An 18896-nucleotide genomic window follows, 5' to 3' on the forward strand; every position below is an offset into this window, starting at 1 on the left:
ACAAACAAAAACAACATACAAACATGAACATTCTTAACATACAAACATTCCATACATGGTGTACAATCAGTGGCTCACAATATCATCACATAGTAGTATAGTCATCACTATGATCATTTTGTTTTATTTTTTAAATAGTGGTCATTCTAGTCAGTTGAAATGGTATCTCATTGTGGTTTTGATTTGCATTCTCCTCATAGCTAATGATGTTGTGCATCTTTTTAGTGTGCTTTTTAGTCATTTCTGTATCCTCTTTGGAGAAGTGTCTTTTGAAGTCTTTTACCATTTTTTTAGTTGAATTGTTTGTCTTATTGTTGAGTTGCAAGATTTCTTTATATATTCTGGATACTAAACCCTTATCACATGCATGGTTTCCAAATATCTACTCCCATTGATAGATTGCATTTTCATATTCTTGGTAAAGTATTTTAATTTTGATGAGGTCACGTTTATCTATTTTTTCTTTTGTTGTGCTTTGTCTAAGAAACCGTTGCTTATCACAAGATTCTAAAGATGCTTTCCTACATTGTCTTCTAGGGCTTTTATTGTCTTCATTCTTATATTTAGGTCTTTGATCCATTTTGAATTAATTTTTGCATATGGTGTTAGATAGGAGTGCTCCTTCATTCTTTTGCATATAGATATCCAGTTCTCACAGTACCATTTGTTGAAGAGACTATTCTGTCCCAATTTAGTGGATTTGGCAGCCTTGCCAAAAATCAACTGGACATAGATGTGAGGGTCTACTTCTGAAACTTCAATTTGATTCCATTGGTCTATTTATCCTTATGCCAGTACCATGTTGTTTTAACCAGTGTAGCTTTGTAATAAGCTTTAAAATCAGAAAGTATGAGTCATCAAACTTCATTCTCCTTTTTCAGTGGTTTTGGCCATTTTGGGCCAATTACCTTTCCAAATAAATTCAATAGTTGACTTTTCCATTTCTGCAAAGTACACTGTTGGAATTTTCATTGGGATTGTGTTAAATCTGTAAATCATTTTTGTTAAACTTGATGCCTTAACAATATTTCACCTTCCAATCCATGAGCATGGAAGGCCCTCCATTTATGTAGCTCTTCTTTGATTTCTTTTAGCAAAGTTTTATAGTTTTCCATGTATAACTTTTTTTTTTTTTTTTTTTTTTTTTTTTTTTTTTTTTAAAGGAAAGACAGAGAGAAGGAAGGAAGGATAGAAGGAAGGAAGGAAGGAAGAAAGGGAAACATTTTTTTTTTTTTTAAACATTTTCTTGTTTTTATTGTATTCTGTTTCTCCGTTTTTTGTTACATGGGCTGGGGCCGGGGATCGAACCGAGGTCCTCCGGCATAGCAGGCAAGCGCTTTGCCCGCTGAGCCACCGCGGCCCACCCTCCATGTATAACTTTTACATCCTTGGTTAAATTTATTCTCAGATATTTGATTCTTTTAGTTGCTATTGTAAATGGAATTTTTCTTTATTTCCTCCTCAGATAGCTCATTGCTAATGTATAGAAACACTACCAATTTTGGCATGTTGATCCATACACTTTGCTGAATTCATTTATTAGCACTAGTAGCTTTGTTGTAGATTGTTTGGTACTTTCTGTATTAATGTCATCTGCAAGTTGTGAATGTTATACTTCTTTCTTTCCAATTTGGATGCCTTCAGTTGATTTTTCTACCCTAACCTCTCTGGCTAGAGCTTCCAGTGCAACGTTGAATAGCAATAGTGACAGTAAGCGTCCTTATCTTGTTCTAGATCTTAGATGGAAAACTTTCAGTCTTTCACCTTTGAGTATGATATTAGCTATGGGTTTTTCATATAAGCCTGTTTTAGTTTGTTAATGCTACTGGAAAGCAATATACCAGAAATGGAATGGATTTTAAGAAGAGAATTTATTAAGTCATAAGTTTACAGTTCTAAGCCTATAAAAATGCCCAAATTAAGGTGCTAACAAGAGGTTATCTTCACTCAAGAAAGGCTTGATGCCATCTAGAACACCTCTGTCAGCTGGGAAAGCACCTGGCTGACATCTGTTGGTCCCTTGCTCCTGAGCACCATTGCCTCCAGCCTCTTTCCTGTAGGGGTTCCTCTCTTGGCTTCTCCATGGCTGGGATTAATCTCTTGGCTTCCCTTGGTTCTCTCCAGGTTCTTATTTGTTTAGCATCTCATGGGAAGGCATATGGTGATGTCTGCTGGGCCCTGCATCTCAAAAGGTCTCTGGCTATGTCAGTTCTGTTGCTTCTGTAGCTTTTTCCAAAATGATTCCCTCTCAAAGGGCTCTAGTATGCAGCTACCTTGAATGAGTGGAGACACATCACCACGGAAACTACCTAATCAAAAGTCCCACCCACAATTGGGTGGATCACATCTCAATGGAAACAACTTAATAAAAAAGATACCACCCAAAAATATTGAATGAGGATTAAAGAACATGGCTTTTCTGGGGTGCACAACAATTTTAAACCAGCATAATACCCTTCATCATACTGAGGAAGTTTCTATTAATTCCTATTTTTCTAAGTGTTTTTTATCAAGAAAGGATGCTGGATTTTGTCAAATGCCTTTTTTGCATCACTGGAGATGACCGTGTGGTTTTTTTCCCTTCATTTTGATAATGTGGCATATTATATTAATTGATTTCCTCATGTTGAACCATCCTTGCATACCTGGGGTAAAACCTACTTGATCATAGTGTATACTACTTTTCATGTGCTATTGGATTTGATTTGCAAGTATTTTGTTGAAGATTTTTACATCTATATTCATTAGAAAAATTGCTCTGTAATTTTCTTTTACTTGTGTATCTTTATGTGGCTTTGGTATTAGGATGATTTTGGCCTCATAGAACTAGTTAGGTAGTTCTACTTCTTGTTCAATTTTTTGGGAGTTTCAGCAGGATTGGTTTGCTGCATCCCATAAGTTTTGATATGTTGTGTTCTCGTTTTCATTTGTCTCAAGATATTTACTGATTTCTCCTATAATTTCTTGTTTTACCCATCGATTGTTCAAGTGTGCATTGTTTAACCTCCATATATTTGTGAGTTTTCTAGGTTCTCTGCCTGTTATTGATTTTCAGCTTCATTCCATTATGGTCAGAGAAAATGATTCATGTAATTTCAATCTTTTTAAATTTATTAAGACTTCTTTTGTGACCCAACATGGTTTATTCTGGAGAACAATGAATATATATTCTGCTGTTTTGATGTGCAGTATTCTATCTATGTATGTTAGTTCTAGTTAACTTATCATATTGTTCAAGTTCTCTGTTTTCTTATTGAACTTCTGTCTAGATGTTCTGTCTATTGATGAGAGTCGTGTATTGAAATCTCCAACTATTATTGTAGAAGTGCCTATTTCTCCCTTCAGTTTTGCCGGTTTTCCACATGTATTTTGGTGCACCATGGTTAGGTCCATCAATATTTATTATTGTTATTTCTTCTTGTTGGATTATCCCCTTTATTAATATATAGTGTCCTTCTTTGTCTCATATAACATTTTAACTTAAAATCTATTTTGTCCAATATTAGTGTTGCTATACCAGCTCTTTTTTGGTTACTATTTGCATGGAATATCTTTTTCCATCATTTCACTTTCAGCCTATTTGTATCTTTGGGTAAGATGATTCTTTTGTAAACAACATATATTTGGATCATGCTTTTTTTTTATTAATTAAAAAAAGAATTAACAAAACAATTAGAAATCATTCCAATCTACATGTACAATCAGTAATTCTTAATAACATCACATAGTTGCATATTCATCATTTCTTAGTACATTTGCATCGATTTAGAAAAAGAAATAAAAAGACAACAGAATAAGAATTAAAACAATAATAGAAAGAAAAAAAAAACAAAAAAAACAAAAACAAAAAACCTATACCTCACATGCAGCTTCATTCAGTGTTTTAACATAATTGCATTACAATTGGGTAGTATTGTGCTGTCCATTTCTGAGTTTTTATATCCAGTCCCATTGTACAGTCTGTATCCCTTCAGCTCCAATTATCCCTTCTCTTTTTTTTTTTTTTTAATTAACGGAAAAAAGAAATTAACCCAACATTTACAGAGCATACCATTCTACATATGCAATCATTAATTCTTTTTTTTTTTTTTTTTTTTTTTTTTTTTTTTTTTTAAAGGAAAGACAGAGAGAAGGAAGGAAGGATAGAAGGAAGGAAGGAAGGAAGAAAGGGAAACATCTTTTAAACATTTTCTTGTTTTTATTGTATTCTGTTTCTCCGTTTTTTGTTACATGGGCTGGGGCCGGGAATCGAACTGAGGTCCTCCGGCATAGCAGGCAAGCACTTTGCCCGCTGAGCCACCGCGGCCCGCCCCGCAATCATTAATTCTTAACATCATCACATAGATGCATGATCATCATTTCTTAGTACATATGCATTAGTTTAGAAGAACTAGCAACATAACCGAAAAAGATATAGAATGTTAATATAGAGAAAAAAATAAAAGTAACAATAGTAAAATCAAAACAAAACAAAAAAAAAACAAAACAAAAACCTATAGCTCAGATGCAGCTTCATTCAGTGTTTTAACATGATTACTTTACAATTAGGTATTATTGTGCTGTCCATTTTTGAGTTTTTGTATCTAGTCCTGTTACACCGTCTGTATCCCTTCAACTCCAATTGGCCATTATCTTACCCTGTTTCTACCTCCTGCTGGACTCTGTTATCAAGGACATATTCCAAATTTATTCTCGAATGTCTGTTCACATCAGTGGGACCATACAGTATTTGTCCTTTAGTTTTTGGCTAGACTCACTCAGCATAATGTTCTCTAGGTCCATCCATGTTAATACATGCTTCATAAGTTTATCCTGTCTTAAAGCTGCATAGTATTCCATCGTATGTATATACGACAGTTTGTTTAGCCACTCTTCTGTTGATGGAGATTTCGGCTGTTTCCATCTCTTTGCAATTTTAAATAACGCTGCTATAAACATTGGTGTGCAAATGTCCGTTTGTGTCTTTGCCCTTAAGTCCTTTGAGTATATTCCCAGCAGTGGTATTGCTGGGTCGTATGGCAATTCTATATTCAGCTTTTTGAGGAACCGCCAAACTGCCTTCCACAGTGGTTGCACCATTTGACATTCCCACCAACAGTGGATAAGTGTGCCTCTTTCTCCGCATCCTCTCCAGCACTTGTCATTTTCTGTTTTGTTGATAATGGCCATTCTGGTGGGTGTGAGATGATATCTCATTGTGGTTTTGATTTGCATTTCTCTAATGGCCAGGGACATTGAGCATCTCTTCATGTGCCTTTTGGCCATTTGTATTTCCTCTTCTGATAGGTGTCTGTTCAAGTCTTTTTCCCATTTTGTAATTGGGTTGGCTGTCTTTTTGTTGTTGAGATGAACAATCTCTTTATAAATTCTGGATACTAGACCTTTATCTGATATATCATTTCCAAATATTGTCTCCCATTGTGAAGGCTGTCTTTCTACTTTCTTGATGAAGTTCTTTGATACACAAAAGTGTTTAATTTTGAGGCGTTCCCATTTATTTATTTCCTTCTTCAGTGCTCTTGCTTTAGGTTTAAGGTCCATAAAACCGCCTCCAGTTGTAAGATCCATAAGATATCTCCCAACATTTTCCTCTAACTGTTTTATGGTCTTAGACCTAATGTTTAGATCTTTGATCCATTTTGAGTTAACTTTTGTATAGGGTGTGAGAGATGGGTCTTCTTTCATTCTTTTGCATATGGATATCCAGTTCTCTAGGCACCATTTATTGAAGAGACTGCTCTGTCCCAGGTGAGTTGGCTTGACTGCCTTATCAAAGATCAAATGTCCATAGATGAGAGGGTCTATATCTGAGCACTCTATTCGATTCCATTGGTCGATATATCTATCTTTATGCCAATACCATGCTGTTTTGACCACTGTGGCTTCATAATATGCCTTAAAGTCAGGCAGCGCGAGACCTCCAGCTTCGTTTTTTTTCCTCAAGATGCTTTTAGCAATTCGGGACACCCTGCCCTTCCAGATAAATTTGCTTATTGTTTTTTCTATTTCTGAAAAATAAGTTGTTGGGATTTTGATTGGTATTGCATTGAATCTGTAAATCAATTTAGGTAGGATTGACATCTTAACTATATTTAGTCTTCCAATCCATGAACACGGTATGCCCTTCCATCTATTTAGGTCTTCTGTGATTTCTTTTAGCAGTTTTTTGTAGTTTTCTTTATATAGGTTTTTGTCTCTTTAGTTAAATTTATTCCTAGGTATTTTATTCTTTTAGTTGCAATTGTAAATGGGATTCGTTTCTTGATTTCCCCCTCAGCTTGTTCATTACTAGTGTATAGAAATGCTACAGATTTTTGAATGTTGATCTTGTAACCTGCTACTTTGCTGTACTCATTTATTAGCTCTAGTAGTTTTGTTGTGGATTTTTCTGGGTTTTCGACATATAGTATCATATCGTCTGCAAACAGTGATAGTTTTACTTCTTCCTTTCCAATTTTGATGCCTTGTATTTCTTTTTCTTGTCTAATTGCTCTGGCTAGAACCTCCAACACGATGTTGAATAATAGTGGTGATAGTGGACATCCTTGTCTTGTTCCTGATCTTAGGGGGAAAGTTTTCAATTTTTCCCCATTGAGGAGGATATTAGCTGTGGGTTTTTCATATATTCCCTCTATCATTTTAAGGAAGTTCCCTTGTATTCCTATCTTTTGAAGTGTTTTCAACAGGAAAGGATGTTGAATCTTGTCGAATGCCTTCTCTGCATCAATTGAGATGATCATGTGATTTTTCTGCTTTGATTTGTTGATATGGTGTATTACATTAATTGATTTTCTTATGTTGAACCATCCTTGCATACCTGGGATGAATCCTACTTGGTCATGATGTATAATTCTTTTAATGTGTTGTTGGATACGATTTGCTAGAATTTTATTGAGGATTTTTGCATCTGTATTCATTAGAGAGATTGGTCTGTAGTTTTCTTTTTTTGTAATATCTTTGCCTGGTTTTGGTATGAGGGTGATGTTGGCTTCATAGAATGAATTAGGCAGTTTTCCCTCCACTTCGATTTTTTTGAAGAGTTTGAGGAGAATTGGTACTAATTCTTTCTGGAACGTTTGGTAGAATTCACATGTGAAGCCATCTGGTCCTGGACTTTTCTTTTTAGGAAGCTTTTGAATGACTAATTCAGTTTCTTTACTTGTGATTGGTTTGTTGAGGTCATCTATGTCTTCTTGAGTCAAAGTTGGTTGTTCATGTCTTTCCAGGAACCCGTCCATTTCATCTAAATTGTTGTATTTATTAGCGTAAAGTTGTTCATAGTATCCTGTTATTACCTCCTTTATTTCTGTGAGGTCAGTAGTTATGTCTCCTCTTCCATTTCTGATCTTATTTATTTGCATCCTCTCTCTTCTTCTTTTTGTCAATCTTGATAGGGGCCCATCAATCTTATTGATTTTCTCATAGAACCAACTTCTGGTCTTATTGATTTTCTCTACTGTTTTCATATTTTCAGTTTCATTTATTTCTGCTCTGATCTTTGTTATTTCTTTCCTTTTGCTTGCTTTGGGATTAGTTTGCTGTTCTTTCTCCAGTTCTTCCAAGTGGACAGTTAATTCCTGCATTTTTGCGTTTTCTTCTTTTCTGATATAGGCATTTAGGGCAATAAATTTCCCTCTTAGCACTGCCTTTGCTGCATCCCATAAGTTTTGATATGTTGTGTTTTCATTTTCATTTGCCTCGACGTATTTACTAATTTCTCTTGCAATTTCTTCTTTGACCCACTCGTTGTTTAAGAGTGTGTTGTTGAGCCTCCAGGTATTTGTGAATTTTCTGGCATTCCGCCTATTATTGATTTCCAACTTCATTCCTTTATGATCCGAGAAAGTGTTGTGTATGATTTCAATCTTTTTAAATTTGTTAAGACTTGCTTTGTGACCCAGCATATGGTCTATCTTTGAGAATGATCCATGAGCACTTGAGAAAAAGGTGTATCCTGCTGTTGTGGGATGTAATGTCCTATAAATGTCTGTTAAGTCTATCTCCTTTATAGTAATATTCAGATTCTCTATTTCTTTATTGATCCTCTGTCTAGATGTTCTGTCCATTGATGAGAGTGGGGAATTGAAGTTTCCAACTATTATGGTATTTGTGTCTATTTCCCTTTTCAGTGTTTGCAGTGTATTCCTCACGTATTTTGGGGCATTCTGGTTCGGTGCATAAATATTTATGATTGTTATGTCTTCTTGTTTAATTGTTCCTTTTATTAGTATATAGTGTCCTTCTTTATCTCTTTTAACTGTTTTACATTTGAAGTCTAACTTGTTGGATATTAGTATAGCCACTCCTGCTATTTTCTGGTTGTTATTTGCATGAAATATCTTTTCCCAACCTTTCACTTTCAACCTATGTTTATCTTTGGGTCTAAGATGTGTTTCCTGTAGACAGCATATAGAAGGATCCTGTTTTTTAATCCATTCTGCCAATCTATGTCTTTTGATTGGGGAATTCAGTCCATTGACATTTAGTGTTATAACTGTTTGGATAATATTTTCCTCTGCCATTTTGCCTTTTGTATTATATATATCATATCTGACTTTCCTTCTTTCTACACTCTTCTCCATACCTCTCTCTTCTGTCTTCTCGGTTCTGACTCTAGTGCTCCCTTTAGTATTTCTTGCAGAGCTGGTCTCTTGGTCACAAATTCTCTCAGTGACTTTTTGTCTGAGAATGTTTTAATTTCTCCCTCATTTTTGAAGGACAATTTTGCTGGATATAGGAGTCTTGGTTGGCAGTTTTTCTCTTTTAGTAATTTAAATATATCATCCCACTGTCTTCTAGCCTCCATGGTTTCTGCTGAGAAATCTACACATAGTCTTATTGGGTTTCCCTTGTATGTGATGGATTGTTTTTCTCTTGCTGCTTTCAAGATCCTCTCTTTCTCTTTGACCTCTGACATTCTAACTAGTAAGTGTCTTGGATAATGCCTAGTTGGGTCTAATCTCTTTGGGGTACGCTGCACTTCTTGGATCTGTAATTTTAGGTCTTTCATAAGAGTTGGGAAATTTTCAGTGAAAATTTCTTCCATTAGTTTTTCTCCTCCTTTTCCCTTCTCTTCTCCTTCTGGGACACCCACAACACGTATATTTGTGTGGTTCATATTGTCCTTGAGTTCCCTGATACCCTGTTCAAATTTTTCCATTCTTTTCCCGATAGTTTCTGTTTGTTTTTGGAATTCAGATGTTCCATCCTCCAAATCACTAATTCTATCTTCTGTCTCTTTGAATCTATCATTGTAGGTATCCATTGTTTTTTCTATCTTTTCTACTTTGTCCTTCACTTCCATAAGTTCTGTGATTTGTTTTTTCGGTTTTTCTATTTCTTCTTTATGTTCAGCCCATGTCTTCTTCATGTCCTCCCTCAATTTATCGATTTCGTTTTTGAAGAGGTTTTCCATTTCTGTTCGTATATTTAGCATTAGTTGTCTCAGCTCCTGTATCTCATTTGAACTATTGGTTTCTTCCTTTGACTGGGCCATATTTTCAATTATTTGAGCGTGATCCGTTATCTTCTGTTGGTGTCTGTGCATTTAGACAGATTTCCCTGGGTATTGGATCCAAAAGTTTGGAAGATTTTCCTGTGAAATATCTGGGTTCTGTTTTTCTTATCCTGCCCAGTAGGTGGCACTCGTGGCACACGTTTGTCTGCGGGTCCCACCAGTAAAAGGTGCTGTGGGACCTTAAACTTTGGAAAACTCTCGCCGTCCGGGGGGTTCACTAGCCGAAGCGGCTTGAGCCGGCCCGGGGTCCGAACGCAGGGAGGGTTGCTGGTCGCCGCAGCCCGGGAAAGAGCCCGTCCGAATTTCCTAGTCGGCCCTGGGCGACAAACGTGGTGAGAGGGCGCCAGCGGCAGCGGCCCGCCCGAGAGAGTGCACGTTCCCCGGGAGTCACGGGTTTGGAAGGGGCCTCCCCCACCCATCACCGTTCTCCGCGGCCTGGGGGTTTCCAATCCAATTCTCTCATTTGGTCCGGGGGGCCGCGCGTGGTGTGCGCGCCAGCCGCCTTGGTTTCAGGGGACCGCCTCTCCAATTCTCCCAGCCGGCCCGGGAAGGGGGAAGGGAGTAACTCCGGCCGCTTGCCGCCCCACCTGGTGAAGCCCGCGCGCCTCGGCGATCTCACCCGAGCTGCTTCTCTCAGCCAGCCAGCTGTTCCAGGATGGGGTACCTGTCTTTTTTATCTCTGTTGTGGCTTTGGGCGCTTTCTGTATCGTTTCTACTCCCCTAGTAGCTGTCCTGGAGAAGAAACTAAGATCCGCGCGTCTTACTAAGCCGCCATCTTCCAGGAAGTCCTCTGGATCATGCTTTTTTATCTATTCTGCCAATGTGTCTTTTGATTGGGTAGTTTAATTCATTAACATTCAATTTTATTACTGTAAAGGTAGTACTTCAGCCATTTTGTCCTTTGGTTTTTATGTTATATCCTTTATTTTTGTCTTTCTTTTCCTATATTGCAACCTCTTTTTCTGTACAGTTCATCTTTGGTGATGTATCTGTCTGATCCCTCTCTCATTTCTGTTTCTGTATATTTTTAAAATACTTTCCTTGTGGTTACCCTGGGTCTATGTTACAGAACCTATATCTATAACCTACCAATTTGAAGATTTGAACTTAACTTCAACAACATACACATTCTCTGCTCCCATAGCCCTCTGTTTCCCCCCTTTATGTTGTTTTTGTCCCACTTTACCACTTAATATTTTGCATGTCCATTATCAATTGTGTTCTGAGTCTTATAGGAATTAAAGAGTAGAGTTGTATATTGAGGCTACAGTACAATTGGGTTTGCATTTACCATTTTAGATACCCTTACTCTTCATTTCTTTACACTACTCCAAGCTAATCTCTCCTGTCTTTTACTTTGAATGACAGAATTCCCTTTGGTAATTCTTGTAGGGGCAGGTCTATTGTTGAGAAACTCTCAGTTACTGGTTGTCTAAAGATTTTAAACTCTTCCTCATTTTTGAAGGACAGTTTTTCCACATAAAGAATATTTGCTGATGGTTTTTCTCTTCCAGTACCTTGAATATATCATACCACTGCCTTCCCTAGCCTCCATGATTTCTGATGAGAAATTGGCACTTAGTCTCATTGAAGAGTCTTTGTATGTGATGAATCTCTTTTTGCTTACTCATTTTAAAATTCTCTCTTTGCATTTGTCATTTGACATTCTGATTAGTATGTGTCTCAAAGAATGGCTACTAGGATTTATTCTATTTTGAGTGTATTGTGCTTCTTGGATATGTATATTTGTTTATGTCTTTCATAAGAGTTGTGAAATTTTTGGCCATTGCCTCCTAAAGTATTCTTTCTGCCCCTTTTCTCTTCTCATCTCTTTCTGGGACACCCATGATGCATTTTTTTGGGGGGGGTAGGTGCATGGTCTGAGAATTGAACCCAGGTGTCCCACATAGAAGGCAAGCATTCTGCCACTGAACCCCCTGTGTACCCTTTTTTTTCCCATGATGCATTTTTGTTCATGTATGTTATGCTGTCACTCCCATCCCTGGGACACAGCTCAATTTTTTTCTATCTGTACTTCTGTACTGTATCTGTACTCTGTCTGTACTTCTGATTGAATTACTTCAATTGTCCTGTCTTCTAGTTCATTGATTCTTTTTTCTGCCTGTTCATATCTGTGCTTGTATACCTCTAGTGTATTTTTAATCTCCATTATTGTGCCTTTCATCCCTATAATTTCTGCTTTATTTCTTTTTTAAACTTTCAAATTCTTTATGCTCTCACATTGTTTTCTTAATATCCTTTGGCTCTTTATCCATATTTTCCTTCATCTCCTTGAATTGATTTAGGATATTTGTTTGAACTTCTTTGATTAGCTGTTTCGAATTTTGTGTCTCCTCTAAAGTTTTAATTTGTTCCTTTGAGCCATGTCTTCCTTTTTCTTAGTATGGCTTGTAAGTTTTTACTGATGTCTGGGTATCTGATTATCTTGATGAGTTAACTCTGAAGGTCAATTTCTCCCTCTTAGCTAGGGTTTTATTGTTGATTGGCTTTGTGTTAAGGCTCTTTTTTGATGCTTGGTCCACCTTATTCTGGACCTTTAGAGTAGCCCATGTGTGTTGGTTTGAAAGGAAGCATGCCCCCTAAGAAAAGCCATGTTTTGATATAAATCCCATTTCATAAAAGTAGAATAATCCCTATTCGATACTGTATATTTGCAACTGTAATGAGATCATCTCCCTGGTTGATGTGATTTAGTTAAGAATGGTTGTTAAAGTGGATTAGGGGATGACATATCTCCACCCATTTGAGTGGGTCTTGATTAGTTTCTGAAGTCCTATAAAACAGGAAACATTTTGGAGAATGAGAGACTCAGAGAGAACAGAGAATGCTGCAGCACCATGAAGCAGAGAGTTCCACCAGCCAGCGACCTTTGGAGATGAAGAAGGAAAATGCCTCCCAGGGAGCTTCATAAAACCGGAAGCCAGGAGAGAAAGCTAACAGATGACGCCGTATTTGCCATGTGCCCTTCCAGCCAAGAGAGAAGCCCTGACTGTGTTCTCCATGTGCCTTCTCACTTGAGAGAGAAACCCTGAACTTCATCAGCCTTCTTGAACCAAGGTATCTTTCCCTGGATGCCTTTGATTGGACATTTCTATAGACTTGTCTTAATTGGGACATTTTCTCGGCCTTAGAACTGTAAACTAGCAACTCATTAAATTCCCCCTTTTAAAAGCCATTGCGTTTCTGGTATATTGCATTCTGGCAGCTAGCAAGCTAGAACACCATGTTTAACTGTTAAGATTTTCTCAGCTCTTCTTCCTCTTTCTTGCCCTGGATAGGTGGTACAATTTTTAAGATTGCATTTCCTTGTGCAATTTTTTTACTTCTGGGAGAATGCTTCCTTTTTCTCTATTCCTTCTCCAGGAATCTTGATCTGCTTTGTTTGTTTTTGTGTAAAGTTTTCTCCCCAGCTCATATAATTTGTTTAAATTCTCCCCCTCACTCTGTGCCCCCTTTCCCTTATACTTTTCAGTTCTGAGACCTGTCCTGTCTTACAGCAGTTGAGTTCTCCTCAACCCCTTTTATTTCTGTGAGTTTTTTCTGCCTCCAGTTTCTTCCCCATTAGGATATGTTGCCCCGGGGACCCTGATGGGGTCAATCCAGAAAGGTCCATTTTGTCTTTACATGGTCCAGCACACAGAGACTGGATTGAGTGTGCACACATCTTGGCAACAGTTCTGCCACAGTCTCTCTTTTGTCATTTTTCCCCCTGCAGCCTTCTTGTATGTAGCACTCCTCAGCCACTTTTGTTCTACTATGGTTCTCTGCTAACTTAGGTCCCTGGGCCTGGATATACATGGGGTTCCAACTAACTGCCAAGTGGTGCTATGGTCTGAATCCATAGCAGAAGGGACCCATGCCATGATGCCTCTGTGCAGCTATCATGCTGCATGGGACTGAGTGAAGAGGAAGGTTCCAGATTGAAGGGTCTGGGACTGAAATTTCCTACATGATCTTGGAGATTATTTTTATTTTTCTTCAATTTGGTGTTTGTGGAGTCCATCTCCAGTCTCTATCATACTCTGAAATTCCAAGCAAGTAAGATTTGTTTTTTGATTAGTTGATTCTGAGGGGAAACTTTTCCAGGGGATGTCTTATGTCGTCATGTTGATGACATCACTCTTCCTATTTATCTTTTATGTATATCTTATCCTTAGTGCCAGCTACCCTGTTTCCCTTAACCCACCCACACCAAAGTACTTAGGGCATTGTATTAGCATGATATTATCTTAAACGTCTGCCTCTGCTGTCATTCTGAGAGTACCTTATGGAGGAATTTATCTTTGGCCCCCAGGGCCTAGCCTAGGACACAGCACTGAACACACAACAATGGAGGAATACAAGGCAAGTGGCTGAGGTAACAAGGTGTCCAGGAAGTCACTGGGCTCCTACAGGTGACTAATCCTTAGTTCTTCTCTTCTTGTCCATTATTCCCTTTTCTGTCTGTCTTCTGGGGACCCAGGTCTTTGGAATTCATTTATTTCTAGCAGATGCCATTGCTGTTGGCCTGGAGAGATGGCATTAGTAAAAAGAAGTGGAGAGATGGCTGCCTTTATTGGGCATGGGGCTGGTGGTCATTTTTGTACTGAAGGGAATTTGGAAATCATGATCAGGATCTAGACGTACATGTTTCAAACTTTTTTTTAACATGCCCCCCAGAAGGATTTATAGTTTTGTCATGACTCAGCACACACACACACACACACACACACACACGTATATACACACATAAAACACATATAAGTGAAAAAACAAACAAGTGAAAAAACAAAGGTTCATGAAACAATATTTACCTTTACTACATGTCAGGCATTATGATATTTTCTATTTTGTTTAGTCTATCCTATTCCATTTTGCTTTTTGAAAATTCTGATTACAACTTTTTAATTGACTTCACAGTTCACCAATGGGTCACAGCCCACAGTTTGAGGAGCCCTGTTTCCAAACCTTCCTCCCTTTTATACAGGTCCATGCCCAGAGGCCCTAACCTAATGCATCTTCTTGTAGGAGGGAGCGATGTTCATTCGAGTTTATTACTAGAACTGCTCACCTTTTAAAGAACTGAAGGAAGTGTACAATATAGCCCTGTACAGACACTTTAAGAGCTGAAATACAGTTGCCTGATTAACATAGCACAGACTCAGAGACTAGACGTTCTAGGTCCCAGCAGCTTAGGTTCCGGGTGGTTTAGAATTGTCATGGGATTTGGAAGCCTGTGCTTACACCTCTGCCTCTTGAGAAGCCTTCCAGCAGCCATGCTGAGGTCAGCCTAATCAATTGGGTGCTTCCGCTTAGGGAAATTTCTACCACCAGGATTGTTCATTGTGCATATCAAAATGACTGACAATTAGCAGCTGAGTGTGTAAACAAAGCCTGTGAAGAATTCAAATCCCTTACTAATGAGCAGCAATGTTTGTCAGGAGAACACTCTTGTTTGTTTATTCCTTTGGATTTTGCATGCAAAAATATTGTCTGACATTTTCCCCATCATGAGAGAAAGGAACTGAGGAAATTAGATAAAAAAGGATAGAAGTAAGCCAAATTGACAGTTACTATAACTTTCTAATATGTTTAAGACAAGATTTAAATATTATTTAATTTCAATATTTAACTTCATTAATTTTGTGTAATTATTTATTAAATTAAATAGTTAATTTGCTGTTTCCCCAAACAGGTAGAGAATACATGTAGGTTTAATACAAGAGGAGATTTCAACTAGGCAATATATATTTTTACTTATGATGTCACTTTTTTATTACAACAGTTGTAGGTTTACAGAAAAGTTATGGAGAAAATCAGAGTTCCCATATATCTCCCAACAGTACCTCCACAATTTTCCTTATTGTTAACACTTTGCATTAGTGTGGTGCCTTTGTTATAATTGATGAAACAATATTATAATTATGCTATTAACAGTTGTCCATAGTTTACATTAGGGTTCACTGTGTTATATAGTCCTGTGGTTTTTAAAAAAATTCTTTTAATGTTAATAACATATATACAGCCTAAAATTTCCCTCTTTAACCACATTCAAATATGTAATTCAGTGGTGTAATTACATTAACAACTTTTTCACTATCATAACTACCCTTCATTACCAAAACTTTTCCATCACCTCAAACAGAAGCTCTTTACCAATTAAGCATTAACTCCCCATTTCCTACCTCTACCCTGGCCCCTTGTAACCTGTATTCTAGTTTTTGACTCTATGAAATGGCTTGTTCTAATTATTTCATATCAGTGAGGTCATACAATATTTGTCTTTTTGTGTCTGGCTTATTTCACTGAACAAGATGTCTTCAAGGTTCATGCATGTTGCCACAAGTATCAGGACTTCATTCCTTTTTATGGCAAGCTTTCAGTCTTTCCCATTTAATATGATGTTAGCTGCGGGTTTTTCGAATATGCCCTTTATCATGTTAAGGAGATTTTCTTCTATTCCTGGCTTTTCTGTGTCAAATGAGATGATCATGTGGGTTGTTTTTTTTTTTTCCTTCATTCTGTTAATGTTGTGTGTTACATTGATTTTTTGTGTGTGTTGAACCACCTTTACATTCCTGGAATAAATCCCATTTTATCATGGTGTATAATTCTTTTGATGCATTCTTGGATTCAGTTTGCTAGTATTTTGTTGAGAGTTTTTGTGATTATATTTATATGAAATATGGGTTTGTAATTTTCTTTTGCTTGTGTATTTATCTGGCTTTGTTGTTAGGGTAATGTTGGCCTCACAGAATGAGTTAGGAAGTGTTCCCTCCTCTTCAGTCTTTTGGGAAGAATTTGAGCTGGATTAGTGTTAGTTCTTCTTGGAATGTTTGGTAAAACTCTACAGTGAAGCCATCTGGTCCTGGGCTTTTGGTTGGGAGGTTGTTGATTACTGATTCAAACTCCTTACTTGTTATTGGTCTGTTGAGATCTTTTATTTAAAGAGGTAGTTTGTGTGTTTCTAAGACTTTGTCTGTTTATCTAGGTTATCTAATTTGTTGGTGTGCGTTGTTCATAGTTTCCTCTTATAATCAATCCTCTTTATGTTCGTGGGGACAGTAGTTATGTCCCCCCTTTCATTTCTGATTTTAGTTATTTGTGTTCTCTCTCTTTCTTCTTTGTCTCTCTAGCTAAAGATTTGTTGATTTATTGACTTATCTTTTCAAAGAACCAACTCTTTTTGTTGATTCTTTCTACTTGATTTTATTCTTTTTATTTCATTTTTCTCCGCTTTATTCTTAGTTATTTCCTTCCATCTCCTCTCTTTTGCTCTTTTTTTCTAGATCCTCCAGTTATCAGAAACCTAGGAACTAGATTTCCTTTCTCCCTTTTTTAGTGCAGTCATTTAGATCTATATATTTCCTTCTCAGCACTGTCTTTGCTAGATTCCATAAGTTTTGATATGTTGTGTTTTCATTTTCTTTTGCCTCAAGATAATTTTCTAGTTTCTGCTGTTATTTCTTCTTTGACTGGTTGTTTAAGAGTGTGTTGTTTAATTTCTATGTGTTTCTGAATTTTCCAGTTCTTCCTTTGTTATTGATTCCTAGCTTCATTCCATTGTCATCAAAGAAGACACATTGTATGATTTCAATACTTTTAAATTTACTGACTCTAACATATGGTCTATCCTGGAGAATGATCCATGTGCACTAGAGGAGAATATGCCTTCTGCTGTTATTGTGTGAAGTGTTCTATATATGTCTGTTAGGTCTTGTTGGTTTACAGTCTCATTCAAGTTTTCTGTTTCCTTATTTATTTTCTGTCTAGATGTTCTATCCATTTTTGAAAGTGATGTACTGACGTCTAACTGTTAATGTCTTTCTCCCTTCAAATCTACTAATATTTGCTTCATATATTTTGGTACTCTGCCATTAGGTGCATATATATTTATAATTATGTTTTCTTGTTGAAATGACCTTTTAACAGTATGTAGTGCAACAGTTTTTGACTTAAAGTCTATTTTGTCTGATGTTAGTATAGCTACCCGAGCTCTCTTTTGGTTATTATTTGTATGGTGTCCTTTTTTCCATTTATTTGTGTTTTTGAATTTAAGGTGAGCCTCTTATAAACAATGTACAGTTGAGTCAAACTTATTTATCTATTTTTAAAAACGTTTTTTATTATGAAATATAACAATTATACAAAAATGCAATAAATTTCAAAGTCTATTGTAATAAGTAATTATAGAACTGATTTCAGAGTTTGGTATGGGTTACTGTTCCACAATTTTAGGTTTTTCCTTCTGGTTGCTTCAAGACACTGGAGACTAAAAGAATATCATTATAATGATTCAGCCTCTTCTCTGTTATAACTCCTCTTTCTCCTTTTTTTGAAAGGAAGAACATTTTATATTGTTTTTTGTTTATCTATTTTTAAATGCAATTTTATTGAGATTTATTCAGATACCATAGGATCATCCAAAATGTACAATCAGTGGTTCACAGTATCATCATATAGTTGTTCATTCATTACTGCAATCAATTTTTGAGCATTTTCATTACTCCAAAAAAAATAAAATAAGAATAAAAATTAAAATAAAAAAGAACAGCGAGAACATCCCATATCCCTTGTCCCCATGACACCCCCCCCAGATCATTTATTTATTTTTTGTCTTTATTTTCTTACTCATCCATCCATACACTGGGTTAAGGGAGTATCTGTCACCAGGTTTTTACAATCACCCAGTCACATCATAAAAGCTATATCATTATACAATCATCTTCAAGAAACAAGGCTACTGGAACACAGATCTACAGTTTCAGGTACTTTCCTCTACACCAGAGACTAAAAAGGGATATCTATATAATGTATATGAGTATCTACCAGGATAGCATCTTGACTCTGTTTGAAATCTCTTAGCCACTGAAACTTTATTTTATCTCATTTCTCTTTTTCCCTTTTGGTCAAGAAGACTTTCTCAATCCCATGATGCCAGGTCCCAGCTCATCCCTGGGAGTCATGTCCCAGTTTTCCAGAGAGATTTGCATCCCTGGGAGTCTTCTCCCATGTAGGGGAGAGGACAGCGAGTTTACCTGCAGAATTGGCTTAGAGAGGCCACTTCTGAGCAACAAAAGAGGTTCTCTGGGGGTGACTTCTAGGGATAATTTTGTTTACCTCTTTTTCCAATCTCTGCCTTTTGCCTGGAAAGTGAGGGAGAGGGGTACAGACCAGTGGGTTTTGGACTGAAATTTTCTACCTGATATTTTCTTTCTCTTTGATTCAACACTTGTGGAGTCTTTCTCCAGTCCCTACCATCCTCAAGAGTTCTGAGCAAGTGGAATATGTCCTTTTATTCACTGATTATCTGGGGAGACTTTTTCAGGGAGTGTCTTATGTCACCATGTTAATGAAATCCAATATCTATTTTTGATAC

The sequence above is a fragment of the Tamandua tetradactyla genome, chromosome X (genome assembly GCF_023851605.1).
Source record: "Tamandua tetradactyla isolate mTamTet1 chromosome X, mTamTet1.pri, whole genome shotgun sequence".
NCBI lineage: Eukaryota > Metazoa > Chordata > Mammalia > Pilosa > Myrmecophagidae > Tamandua > Tamandua tetradactyla.